Raw genomic sequence first — 14,176 nt, forward strand, 5'->3', positions numbered from 1 at the left:
AGCAACAAAGAGTAAAACTAATATATATATATATATATAAACATTAAATGTTTCACAGCCTTTTTTTTTCTATTACAATTATTTTTCGTTTTAAGCTTGTGTGTCCTAATAATGGAGATGTGTTTGGAGAACAAGAAACTGGATTTTATCCCTAACAAAGAAAAGGCATCGTATGAAGTTCATTACAAGTGACCAGATAAACTCACAATATAGGAGTCATATAATACTTTAAACCTAAAGCTGAAAATTGTATATTAGTAAAGTTTTCATCTTCTAAACTGCTTCAGTATAATTGAGGATAAAAACGTAATTGTAGGTACTTTAAACATATAAAGAATCATAGCTAATCAAAACAGGGTAAGTCCACTGAATATTTGGGAAAACAGGTATGATTAAATAATAGCCACAGATTGAGGTAAGGTACACATAAATCTAATGAACCTCACAATTCCAGATAAACTGGGAAATTATAAAAAATTATGTATTTTGTTATTTGAGTACCTTTTTACAGATTTTGAAATAACATGACACCTTCAATAAATTTTATTATACTTTTAATGGTCCAATTTCTATAACGCTTTAACTTACGCGATGTGCAAGGTCCTTCTGCTAGTTAGACTGAAGTAATAAACATCAAATAATTATGCATATATATTATAACTATATGAGCCATATCTTGAACATTCTGGGATCTTATAAGAATGAAGCTTATGTCAAATGTTCTACAAATATGAACTTTGCAATGTACACAGGTAAAGAGTGCTTCAGATAATCAACTAATATTTTCACTGTAATCCAACATTGAAGTGTACTTCAGATATGCTACTAGTACGCACTGGTAAGAATAAACACAGTGAAATACACAGTTTTTGAGATAACAAAAATTCGGTGATAGTGTCAGTTTTACCATTTTCATTATCACACCATTGGTGATTTCTCTCTTCTAGAAAAAACTAACCCTCAATGTCGGTGAAAGTTAATACGAATACATGAACAATTATAACGTATATTGTATATGCAAAAGATCATTTTCCGATTCCACAATATATTTTTCTTGGTTGTTTTACTTCAAAGAAGTTAGCTTTACTTTTTTTAATGTACTTTCATAGCTGTACGGAATGGAGAGGCTATATAAAGATTTATAGTTTGAGAGTAAATTATTAACTTACAGAAAGTTTTCAAATATAAAGTAAAATAACGTGAAAAGATCGAACAAATGAGCTTAAATCTTGTATAAAGTTCGTCTTGAGTTTTTGAGGAATGCTTTGTTGTGAAGAAGGTATATGTCACGTGACAGATAGTGCCAGTAAACCTCGATATCCAAATCAACCACACGGCAGATAAATATTTGTAAACGGTAATTTTTGTAATAGAATCAGGAGTTTAAGGGATTAATTTAGAAGGAATGATTAAGAAATAGAAAGTTGGGTGAGTTTTTAAAAGAATTTCAAAATAAAGAATAAAAACAGTAACGTGATAATAATAATTTAAAAGTTTTCGTTAGAGAACAAGAGTAAAATTAATATCTAATTAATATGTGTTGTGTGTCACTCATGCTTTTCTCTAAAGAAAATTTCATACTCCTATGTCTAGTAGTTTTGCTTACAATCCTTTCCATTTTTGACATATATATATATATTTGAAATATTTTATATGTATAGTGTTTCCTAACGTTAAAATATTGGAATTTATTTGTCTGTAAACTCCACCTGTCTTACTCAGCACTTTCTCGTACATCGGCACTCAGCAGCTGTTATAATAAATGTAAGTGTGGCATAAAGTGACGTATGTGCTCAGTTATACGTGTTTTCGTATTTCAAAATCGATGCAATGTTTAGAAAGCAAAAACAAGTACGCTAGTGTATACATTTGACATTAATTAAGACATCTCTTAGACTTTCTTAGTTCAGCCTTTTTTTTTTATCATATCGACAGCTAATAAATATGTGAAATACTAACCGTACCAGGAGCATAGAGTGATTAAAAACTTTGTACACTACTTACAGCTGCTTCATTTAAATAAAGCTAGAAAGGCATAGTGACGCTCATTTTATCCTCTTGTGTTTTTTTTTTTTTCGTGTGATCCTATTACCTCTTATTGTCCAGTAGAAAAGTCCTTGAAGCTCCATTCTTGTTTGAAACCGTTGTCCGTATAATTACGTCACAAGCGTGGAGAAAAACTGCACGGTCATGTCACGTGCACTTTTTTACGCCTTGTCCAGACAGCAGCTGTACTGTAGCCCAATAATGGCGTCATCTTGACGCAGGTTCAAGTGGTCAGAGAGTATTTTTTATGTCTAGCTGGTTCGTTAGGGAACTCTGAATAAGGGAAGTTGGCTACTCCCATTTGAAGGTTGATTTCTCCGCCTTTGAATTGGGAAGTTTACTGTGTACCTTTGTTTAGCTTATGTTTCAGCTTTAAACATCGACGTGACGACTGCTTTAAACTTCGGGTTCAATTTTTAGTCATCAGTTATCTGAAAAAAAATGAGAAGGATTTGTTAAGTTGTCCATCATTAAGAAAAAATGTGTATTAGATAACTGGTGCATAACAAGTCTTACTTAGAAGATTTTGAATATAGTATGTCTGTTAACGATGTTAAGGAAATCAGTTGTGTATAAAGACCTTAGTCCTTAAAAGTTTTAAGTAAATTACATATTCAAAAACAGATTAATCTAGTTGTGGATAATTAGGTACTTGCATGTGAAGGAATACACATATATCAAATAACAGTTACGTATATGTTTGTTTGTCTGAATTTCGCGCAAAACTACACGAGGGCTCTCTGCGCTAGCCGTCCCTAATTTAGCAGTGTAAGACTAGAGGGAAGGCAGCTAGTCATCACCACCCACCGCCAACTCTTGGGCTACTCTTTTACCAACGAATAGTGTGATTGATAGTTACATATAACGCCCCCATAGCTGAAAGGGCGAGCATGTTTAGTGCGACGGGGATTCGAACCCGGGACTCTCAGATTATGAGTCGAGCGCCCTAACCACTTGGTCATGCCAGGCCAGGTTACGTGTAAATCAATGTCAAGGTGTCGGTCGTCTTTCGAAATGGCTTTTTTTTTCCGTTTTTATATCAAATAAGTCTTTCAGGTTTATATGTTCAGTCTCTCAGTATAGATTCACCGTATTAGGCGCGACAGTTTAAATGTAATATTAAAACCACATGTAAGTGGGGTTTATTATAATGCACTGTAATTAATACATCTGATACTATGATATGCAACATTGTAACATTGTAAAAGTGAACTTTAAAAAAATGTTTAAAATACATCATAAAGAACCACCATCATTTGTTGAAGAACGTTGTAGTATTATTAGAATGCTTTTGTGATTGGTAATCAAAAGTGAATTAGTTCTTTAATTTAAACAACCGTTTTCAGGGAGGTGTTCAGTTATCGTAAATCTGACGTTGGATTTGAGGGGTTTGTGTATCAAATCTCCAAAAGGATAATTTGTTAGACAAAAAACCCAACATTTATAACACTAATCTTTATTCTGTTTTCATAAGTAATCAAAGGCAATATCTATACCAAGAATGGCGACTTCATGACTTACGGATGACATAAAAAACAAAAAGTAATGAACCTAACAAGTTAAACGAAAATGATGCATGAACTTAGAGTGACAAATAGTTTTTTAAACTGAAATGTAAAGTACATTTGTTCAAGATTCCTTCAGTTTGAGGAGAGTAATGACCAATCATCTTCCACGCACATATCGAAACAGTGATATAAAAAGTGTGATTTCATATGTTTATTGGTACGAAGTACTGATATAAGAGCTATATATCCCCCCAAAAAAAATGTGACTTCAGACCTGTCGTGAGAGAAAGGTTTTATTACACTCTGCTCCCCCCCCAACTGGCACATCAGTACTTCTGGGGACTTGCAACGCTAAAACCCGGGTGTCGATACCCACAGTGGGCAGAGCACACATAACCCATTGTGTAGCTGCGTGTTTTATTACAAGCAAACATAATTTTTACACCCACAGTAGAACTATTTATGAGCTATTGAATAGAAATACTTTAAGAAGTCCGCTCAAAAAGAGAGAGAGAGAGAAACGTAATTTACAGTGGGCTATGCATAAACTTCTTAATTCAGCTGAATTATTATTAGTATGTAACTTATAATCCTAGAGTACTGATAGACCTTTTTTTGTCAGCGCTTTTGTCCCTGCTAAGAAAACTATTATTTGTTTGTTTGAATCATGAGGGTTATCTGCGCTAGCCATCACTAATTTAGCAGTGTAAGATTGGAGGAAAGGTAGCTAGTCATTACCATCCACTGCCAACTATTGGGCTTCCTTTCTACCAACAGAATTGAACAGAATAGTGGAATTGATAGTCACTTTATAACTCTCTCTCAGCTGAAAAGGCAAGCATGTTTGGTATGGCGGGGATTCGGATTCGAGACCCTCAGTTTAGAGTCGAGCGCCCTTACCAGTTGATCATGCCGGACCTCTACCAAAAATGAAAAAGATCACAAAATACACTTCCAGCTGGAAGCTTATCATATCTTTTTGGAATGTAATAAGAGTCTTAATAGTATTTTTTCCACTGCATGCAAGATAGCCGTTATTGGGTTGCTATGAGATGTGGTAGTCTTCTCGTGGTAGTCTTTTGATCTTTTACAGAATATTACATTAATAAGTTATAATTTTGACGGTATCAAGACTACGTTTATTTTCTAGTCTTGTTCTTGTTTCTTTTTGGTCGGCACGGTGTATTTCCTAACATTAATGTACTTATTATACATTTTAAATAACACATTTTCAGAATATATCTTGTTATGCTCCCTCTTCCCTTTCACAGCTTATTTAAGTACAAACAGATCACATACAAATTACATTACATTTCAGACAAGAAAATCACATGTCAAAAGCGCTTAAGTTGTCGAGTTCTCTAAGAGTGAAAGTTCTGTTCGTATCAAAAGCTCCAAACGTAAACTTCTTGGGCTTGGATATAATACGAGTCACTGTCTCGTGCCTCAGCTGCTAAACAACCCTTCATGATGATTCACTGTGGCTAAAGCATATATAAGCACACATACCATTACTCTGTGCTTCCTGTCCTAAAAATAACACAAACTCTTGGCGTATATTAGACAAGCAAAACTGATTTAGAGGGCAACGCACAACCGTCGGGTTTTTCCGCTTTAATCCTGCATAATTTGAGTATTAACTTTTTAAGTCTTTCCTTGATAGAAGTGAATGGTAAGAAAACGCAAATGCTTTCGTTCGATTAAACACACTTAATTCTAAAGCATGATTTCACGAGTGTTTCCTGCCTATACTTCGTATATCAGAGTGATGTGTTTTCTATAGTTTTTAGTACAAACAAAAATGTTGAAATATTTTCATAAAAGAAAGTATTTTGGCCACACGGCCATTTCTCAGTAACTGTATGAGGATAGCCTGGCCACCAGTCTTCTTCCTCGTACAGATTTGTAATTTTTATTTTTTTTAGACCTTGCCCATGTTGTAGTCTTTTGTCTTTTTAATTAAACTGTATACAATGTTCAAGCGATGAAGGATTAACCAACAAAATATGGATCGAAACTTCGTACGTTAATCATAAACGCCAGAAAACGCAAACAGCAGGAAAACACACACACATACGTGTACACTATTTACAGTTTTGCCGTGTGAGTATTTGTACATTGAAAGCAAATACGTCTCAGTGCGAGCCTATCTCACCGAGAAAAACGTGCACGTATTTCCATGGTTCTTATGGTGTTTATCTATGAATATAGTATAAAATTGTTTTGTCTTCTCAAATGTACAGTGTTCGTCGCCCATTTAAAATTTGTACTTGTGTTTCAGTACTGAAACAGTGTTAATATTGTATGAAAATATTTATGTAAAAACGGCTTGTTTGGGTTGAGAAAATATTTTACGTAGAGGAGCGAACAACGTTTCGACCTTCTTCGGTCATCGTGAACCTGACGAGCCGTTTTTACATATATATTTTTCTCTACAAGTGGGTTTTCTCGACATCACTGATTATGAAAATATTATTTATTTTCTGGTTTAGTACATAGTTTCCTGAAGAAAAAGAAAAAAACTAATTGAACAGCGTTACTAGTTGACAAGGGTACCAGTTGCTAATATGAATTGCTGAAGAACGTGGTGAAAACTGTCGTACATAATACTAACGTCATTTCCTGATTGGATTATTTAACTTCCTGTTGTGAGTGCTTTCGACACGTACAGTTTCACATATCGTTGTCAATATGAGTGCAATTGTTTGCGAAACAAAACGTGACCGGCTTATTTATTATATTCAACAAGAAAAATGTTAAACATTTTAATGTTAATCATAACAGTTCAGGTACAAAGAAGTAACTGTTAACTCTCTCTGTAAGGGTTTATTGTTATATTCTCCTATCAGTTGTCTTGAGTAAGGGGTATTTATTAAAGCATGGAACAAACTCAATTACATAGTATCAACATGATAACAATATATTATCTTCTTATGGTAGGTTTCTCCACACAAGGTGTTTGTAGAGTCATGGTATTTTATATAAGGGCTGATAGAAAGTCATTTGCCGAAGTGTCTCATAAAGGTGTACGAAACGACAAGCCTATTTCAACATTGGGTGTAATACTTGATCCGCCTTTAAAGGGGCTTCGCGTGGCATGTTGTTAGTGTGTCCGAACTGTGAATCAGAGAGTTCATGGTTTGTGTCTCGTTGTCGCTGAAACTCTGCATTTTGGGATCGTCGAATCCCACTGTTCGATCAGATAAAAATACCCCAAAAGCTGGCGGTGGGTGCTGTAATTAACTTCCTCTAGTCTAGTCTATCACTTTAAAACTAGCGTCTGCTGTGCACAGACAACCCTGTAAGTTTCATTGCAAGAAACTTCTAAAACGAAGAAACAAGTGTTTTGAACATGTTTTCTATTACCAACACACGTTTAACCACATAAATAAAATGAAACATGTGTCTCACAGTTTAGCTTACATATACACTAAAGTTAGTCAATCACTAAAGAAGTATCTACAGGACAGCTTCACTATACTTGTATTTGGCAAGCTGTTGTGCAATGTGACCCGTTTGTGACCGCGACCTTACATCATTTCAAGTTAAGTGTGACTCAACCACTGGCCAACGTGCCTGTTCCCATGGCTGCAAAACCTTGGGAAAAAGAACCTGTATAGCTAGGGACTGAGGCAGACGAGAGAATGAAGGAGTCGTTTGTCATGCTATGGTTTCTTTACTTGTAAAGCTAGTGAGTAATTACGAATGTGTTTGAGAGTGTATAGTCCATCTATTTGCCACACTTATACACATATTTATGCATATCTGCTTATACAGAAAGCGAAACATGGTTAATATCTCAGAAGAATAAGTAATAAGCGTAACTGTGGACTTCTTTGAGTATTTCCACGTGTACTTTTTAGAAATATATAACCTTTACGTGACCTTTCCAGTAACTAGCATGCTTGTATGCATTACTAGAGAGATCTAATTACGAATGCGTAAACAATAAAGCCATCGAAAGGTGCAAAGGTACAATGGAATTATCCCTTCATCGTTTAAATTGCTTTTTACGATTTCTCCGCTAGAGGGAGAAGATGTGTAACTTTGTAGAGAGACAACATTATTAAACTAAAGAGGTGAAATGACAGGAAACGAGGTTCCATTACACACAATTTACAAACAATCAATGTCGAAATTCGATATAACTCAGGGAACACTTTAACCTTTAGTATTAATTAAATGTCTTACTGTTCAATGAAGCACGTGGCCTCGACCTGTGTTTGGTGTGGTGTGTCGTAGAACGAGTTGACACACACTAACGCCCACGTCTAAACTGGACACTCCCTTAAACGTTGTCCTTGAACAGTTTTTGCTGTCTCTCTCCTGATCCAAGTTAAAACACTTACTCGTAGTGATAATCTGCGGAAAGATTTCTGCAGCAACTTTTTTTTTTTTTTGTGGAACACTAATCAACATTTGTCATTTTAGGTCTCGTGTAGTGTATTAGGTAACACTAGCAGATGCTTTCTGGAACAACTTAACAGTAATTTTCCTAAAAATAACGATGAATGTGTAGTAGACTTGTGGATCGGAACGTATGTTTGCCTTGGGTCATTCCATGTGTTATTTTCAAAACAGTGCACCCGTTGCATTGAAAACCAAAGCTCTTTTGGTTTGTTTTTGTTGTTGGATGTTATCGTTCCTTGTTTATCTGAGCTCAATGAAGGACCGCTACCGAAGTGACAGCGCTTCTTGACAATTGTCGTTTTAATAAGTGTCGATATTCGATCCAAACAAATTTTTCTGCGTGGTATAATGAAATCATTCATATGTATAATACCGTCGTGAGAAAGAAAGAAAAAAAAGATTTTGTTTGTAGTTAAGCACAAAACTACAGAATAGACTATCTCTGTTTTATCCGCCACGGGTATCGAAACCCGGTTTCTAGCGTTTTACCTCCCCAGACATAACGCTGTGCCATTGGTGACAAATATATACGTATATAAACCGAACAACAACAAATATATACTCAAACACGTTCGGTTTTTTTTTTTGTGCGTTCCTCCAGTGACACAGTAGAATGACCGCGGACTCACACAGCTAAAAACCGGGTTTCGATAGCCGTTGTAGGCAGAGTTGAGACAGTTCTGTATGTAGCTTTGTGTTTAATTCTAAACCTTTGTGCGTTTTCTTCCGTTGTGTTCCTTCGAAATTTCCAACATTTCTGTTCGTAATATTGTTTTCTCAAACTGACCTTTCAACTTACATGAAGACTTACGGATCGATATGAAATTTTAGAAAGTATAAAAAAATGAATGTTTTTTTTAATGCACTTTTAAAAATAGACATTTTGATATTGTTTTTTTTTTCTGTGATTAATCGCTCTGGAGATACAGATGACAAACGTAAATTTGCCTGTTTTATGTGTATAGATAGATTAGTGGGTTATTCTCATCAGAGATGAAAGTCCAGTGTTATATTATAACTAATAGTTTTGTATCCTTTTAGATATTTTAACAAAGATGTTTCCATTCTTATAACTAGTGTTAAAGAAGAGTATTGCATCTGAAGTAAGTAAATTTATAGTGCGGAAGAGAAAACTTACAAATAACGTATATAAAAAAGAGTTACGATACTCAGTAGGATTTATTTTTGTTTGTAGAGAGCTACACAGGGGCTATCTGCGCTAGCCGTCCCTAATTTAGCAGTGTAAGGCTAGAGGGAAGGCAGCTAGTCTTCACTACCCACCACCAACTCTGAGGCTTTTTTACCAACGAATAGTGGGATAGACCGACCATTATAACGCCTCCACACGGCTGAAAGGGCGATCTTGTTTGATATTACGGGGATTCGAACCCGCGACCCTCAGTTTATGAGTCGAGCGCACTAACCACCAGGTTATGCCGGGCCTACCCAGTAGGAATTATTATGCTTGATAAACTTAGCACCTAGTGAAATTAGTTTGCCGTCATTGGTTATGGAGAGAAGTTTTGAAAGATGATAGAGTGTTTGGAAGAAATGCGATGTTAAGAGAACTATTGCAATAATGCAGCTGATATAATAAGAAAATAACTGTTATCAGAGAATGCTGGGAAGAGACGATCTTTAAGTAAAGGATATATTGCTCATGATAAGCTTTGGTTTCCCCAAGTTAGAAGGCCTATGAGTTTTCTTATGTCCGTTTTAGGATAGTAAAGCTACAGATGTATTTTGGAGGACTAAGATTTGGCAGACTCTGATGTCTTGTCATTTTTGACATACATTTCTACTGGTGTTGTATAAAAGTTTCATGATTTTCGCATTACGCCTTATAAAAACATCTGATACAATTATTCCTTAAATTCCAATCAAATGATAAAGCTGCCTTTATGGGACACATATATTTGGGGTTTTTACAACACTTGACATTTGTCAAAATTCCAAAGTCATGGAAGACATAAGACTCATGGTTTATCTAGATACTGCTCTGAACTGTCTAACTTCTAAGTGTAGGTATCTCAGTATCACAATGCGCATTTCACAACGAAAATGCTTTATTACCAAGGGTTCGTATTACGATAAGTAAAAAGGAATTATATGTTTTAATTAATTAAAACGCACTTGAACTGTACCTTCAACACCTGTTAACATTTGTTATACCTTTACATCTTATAAATAATCAATTTTTTGTTTCGATTGACTGTTGTTTAAATATTAAAACGAAACATAAACAAATATCGCCATTTCGTGAAATCCTTCATTCAGGGATCACCTTGTCAGAAATTTCAAAATTAATGAAAAGATCTCAATTATGTTTTTCGTATTATGATTATTCAGAAGGGTGTTGGTTTCTTTTAGTACAAAAGCGACTGCACAATAAATAGTTCATGTTTACTCCAGTAATCTTGCAGGTAAACATGGGTATAACGCATTTAACTTATAATGTTATACTTGTGGACAGTACGAAACTCAGATGAATGGCTGTTCAAGAAGGTTGTTACATTAGTTTAAAAAGCTGTATATTTTGTCACTAAAAACGTGTTTAGACGAAAGCTTTTTTCAAAAATCTGCTATAACCAAAAAGTACGTAACTAAAGTGGTAACACTTATTTTAAATTAATTCGTATAGGTACTTGAGATCTAAGCACAAAATAATTTAAACATTAAAAGAATGGTACCTCAAAAAATACTAATTGTCATTCAAAATCCTGTCAGAATGTTTTACTACTACAAAATCAGCCAAGCTAGAATGAACTGGTCCATATAAGGATGAGATATATAGAGAGAGGAGGCAAGTTGCATAAGAAGGCAAATCCAGTAAAGATATGAAAGTGGGTCTGTTAAAAAAAAGGAATTAGAGAAAACTCGGTCTCTTTCATTGTGATTGGGCTTGACATAACAACAACTAAAAACGTTCAGTTGATGATAAAGCGTCAGAAACGGACATCTAAGTTAATTTTTGCAAAATGTAACAATTAAATGTTAACATGTTATTTCATATAATGGCAGTTTTGTGGAGTATGACATTTTTCCTTCATTCTCTCTGCTGTGACATACGTAGCCTAATGATTAGGGTACTCGATCTGCGGGATTCGGGTTAAAATCCCATCACCAAATACAATTGCCTTCTCAGCTATCATAACGTCATGATCGATCCCACTGTTAGTTGGCAAAAGCGTAGTCCACGAGTTAGCAGTGGGTAATGTTCCTTTCAGTTTATCGTTTCAAAATTAAGGATGGCTAGTATATATAATTCTTGAACAAATTTGCGTAAAATTCAACAAAAATAATAAAAGAAAACTGTGACGGACAAGCATACATAAAGATACTTGCATTTGATTGGCTTAATGAGTCATATTTCTGATCTCACGCGCCTCACTTTGCGTTACAGAATCATATGGCTAAAGGCAGCCCTAATCTACAGAAAAACTATGCAAAAAATCTACAAACATTATTTTTAAAAAATTCTGCGAAGAAATTCTGAATAATTCTATTGAACATCGTCTGCGTTTAATATTTGCAGTAATAGTTGATGCTTGTTGTAAAAAAGTTAAATCTTGTAGACATAGCTATATCAAACAGTTTGTTGGTAAAATATTTTCAATTCAGTATATCAAGCTTTTTATCAGTAGAATAAAATAAATATAGAGAAATATAATTTATACTTACATTATAAATAATTGTAATAAATAACAGACATTAAAGTACTGAAATTTGATTTCGAAATTATTAAAATTGCAGTTTCTTGTATACCTGCTCTTTATCATAACAAAAATAACTTGCAATTATAAATTATTCCTACACTGCTTATCTCACCCTCAGTCATTCTCTTTTAGCGAGTCTCACGCACGCTCTCCTTGTCACACACACAAAACAAACTGTAGTGTAACTGACGTCACCTGTTTACCTTTCATGAAACATTTCTCTCCCCCTCACTACTTTTTATATTTGCCTTCACTATCAAACAATTTTTATTTGCATTTAACCCCCTTATTCGTCTTTTTGTTTTCTTTTAACCTTCCTTCCGGGAGCTCAGAAGTAAATCTGAGGGCTTCTAAAACAGCTAAAAATCGAATTTCGATACTCGCAGCGGGCATAATACAACTTATCATATATCTTTGAGGTTAACAAAAACGTCGCGCTTGATGTCTTTTGACATACATACATGTATGAAATCTCAAACAGGAAAAAAGTGGATCTCTAAAACAGTGGATTTATCTGTTTATCTAGTTTAACTCTTAATAGATAATATATATATATAAGCTAGCTCAACTATGTGGCAAATACGTGTTGAGTGTCAGAAGTTGATATTAAGGGTTTTCGATTTTTGTTGGTCTACTTGTCTTATAACAGATTTTGAGATGCTTTATCGTCTTCATTAAACTTTAAAATGTTTTTGCAGTAGTTAAATTCTAGTGTTTTCTTTCCATTACTTGAATAATCCTTTTATTGATGTGTCATAGATTAAACTGGCAACTACTACGTAATTCTGTTTTTAACAAATAATGCGCTAATTTCTACAACGTAACAGTGGTATAAAACTTGTGTAAGCAATGTAGCAAAAATATTTCAACTTCTTTCTCTATCGATAGGCATGACTGGATTAGATAAGAAACGTAGATGGACTAACCACTGTTCATTACAGCTATAAAAACAGATACATCTGCAGTAAACAAGTTACAGAAACATACTCAACATGTGACTAACAAAATCCAGAACTTAATGAATGCTTTTCCTGTTCCTCACAAAAATACTTCTTATTTATTCTAATCACAGGAATTATCTACAATTTCGCATGAGCCTGCAGTTTCTGTGATTTTCTAGGAATCTTGTTGCACGGATTTGACTGAATCTATCTATGGCCTTATCCTCATTAGTTCACAGCCAGTCACACCTACTACGAAATGTGGCTAAGTGGAAGGCACATCTTTGTAATAGTAATAAGTTCTATAAGAAACACCACGTCTCCAAATTTCCATCAGATTCTGAACAAAATCCAGAAAAGCAAACTGAAATAAGAAGTGACTATATAACGTACGAATCAAACACTCCATAAAGGCTATAGGCATTTCCTTTTTGTAAAAGTATTTTTTGAACCCCTGATTGTTTCAGGATGCTCTGATGGACAAATATATGAGTACAAAACCTTGACAATGCCTTGTAGAAGGAGAAGTGCAAACGCTTTTCAAACATCACCCAACTAAACAGAGCCAAGATAGAAAAACGACTAGAAACCAAAACAAAGGAAAAAGGTATTTTAGACTATTAACGTTATAAAATCCTTTGAAAAACATTTATACAACCGTGTCCTGGTTATCTGTTGGATCCTGGCACAGTCGTCAAGCCTTAAGAGGGCTTAGAACCACATCGAGTTGGATTTTTTTTCTCACATTCTTACGTTAATAATGTCTTTATTTTACCTCTTCGCTAAAAATTATTAATCAAGTTTTGTACTTTAACTCCATTAATATTGTGATTGCGTTTCCTTTATTTTTTTAAATTGCTAATTTTTCTCTTCGTTTTCGTGAAACTGTTTGTTCGAGGACACGCACAACTAGTGCAATGCATGGTGCGCAAGAAAGACTACTACAGGGTTCTTGATCGATTTCATCTTAACATAGGGAAATTTTTGTAATGAATGTGGTCGATGATAAAGTTTATGTTGAGGTTGGACTGTAGAAAGTCTATTTCTCTCGAGTCCAAGGGTTCATTCTAGTTAATATGACACTATATACAACTGTTCTAGAACATCACTTCTCGATTCCAAATTCATAACGCGAAGGAATGGATGGATAGGCTAACAACATGAGCTGAAGTCCCACATTTACTCTCTCATTTTGTGGTTATTATTACATAACTATGTACGTTAACTAACACGTATATTTAAACACACATAATACTTTCACGTATAGTAAAGATATATCACAAACAGAGTTTCCCTTAAAGTCATCAGTTTTAACCTAGTGGCTGTAGACAGCGTATCAGTATTAAAATAAGCAAATATTTGCTTTAAAATATTAGTGTAATTATGTACTGTAATTATCAAACTCTAGTTGAGGTTAGTATCAACCAATGGAACTGTTTCATACCTATTCTCTTCTGTTTACTAAATGTTAATATTAATCTACGACAACAGAAATAACGACAACGATAACAACAATTTTACTCCTGTTTGTTTTTTATATTCTAAAACATTCGTA

At 34.5% G+C, this 14,176-nt stretch overlaps 1 protein-coding gene and 1 long non-coding RNA gene across 3 annotated transcripts in view; one reads left to right on the forward strand and one right to left on the reverse strand.

Annotated features, from left to right (window-relative positions):
* The window catches only part of LOC143229617 (BCL11 transcription factor A-like), an 83,211-nt gene that overhangs the window by 9,273 nt on the left and 59,762 nt on the right, over positions 1-14,176 (forward strand). The window lies entirely within an intron of this gene.
* On the reverse strand, positions 468-8,188 carry LOC143229621 (uncharacterized). The gene is made up of 2 exons (XR_013015965.1): positions 7,746-8,188; positions 468-2,477 (listed from the first exon to the last, which is right to left on the reverse strand). It is a non-coding gene; the product is annotated as an uncharacterized LOC143229621 (long non-coding RNA).

This window comes from Tachypleus tridentatus, chromosome 10 (genome assembly GCF_004210375.1).
Source record: "Tachypleus tridentatus isolate NWPU-2018 chromosome 10, ASM421037v1, whole genome shotgun sequence".
Taxonomy (NCBI): domain Eukaryota; kingdom Metazoa; phylum Arthropoda; class Merostomata; order Xiphosura; family Limulidae; genus Tachypleus; species Tachypleus tridentatus.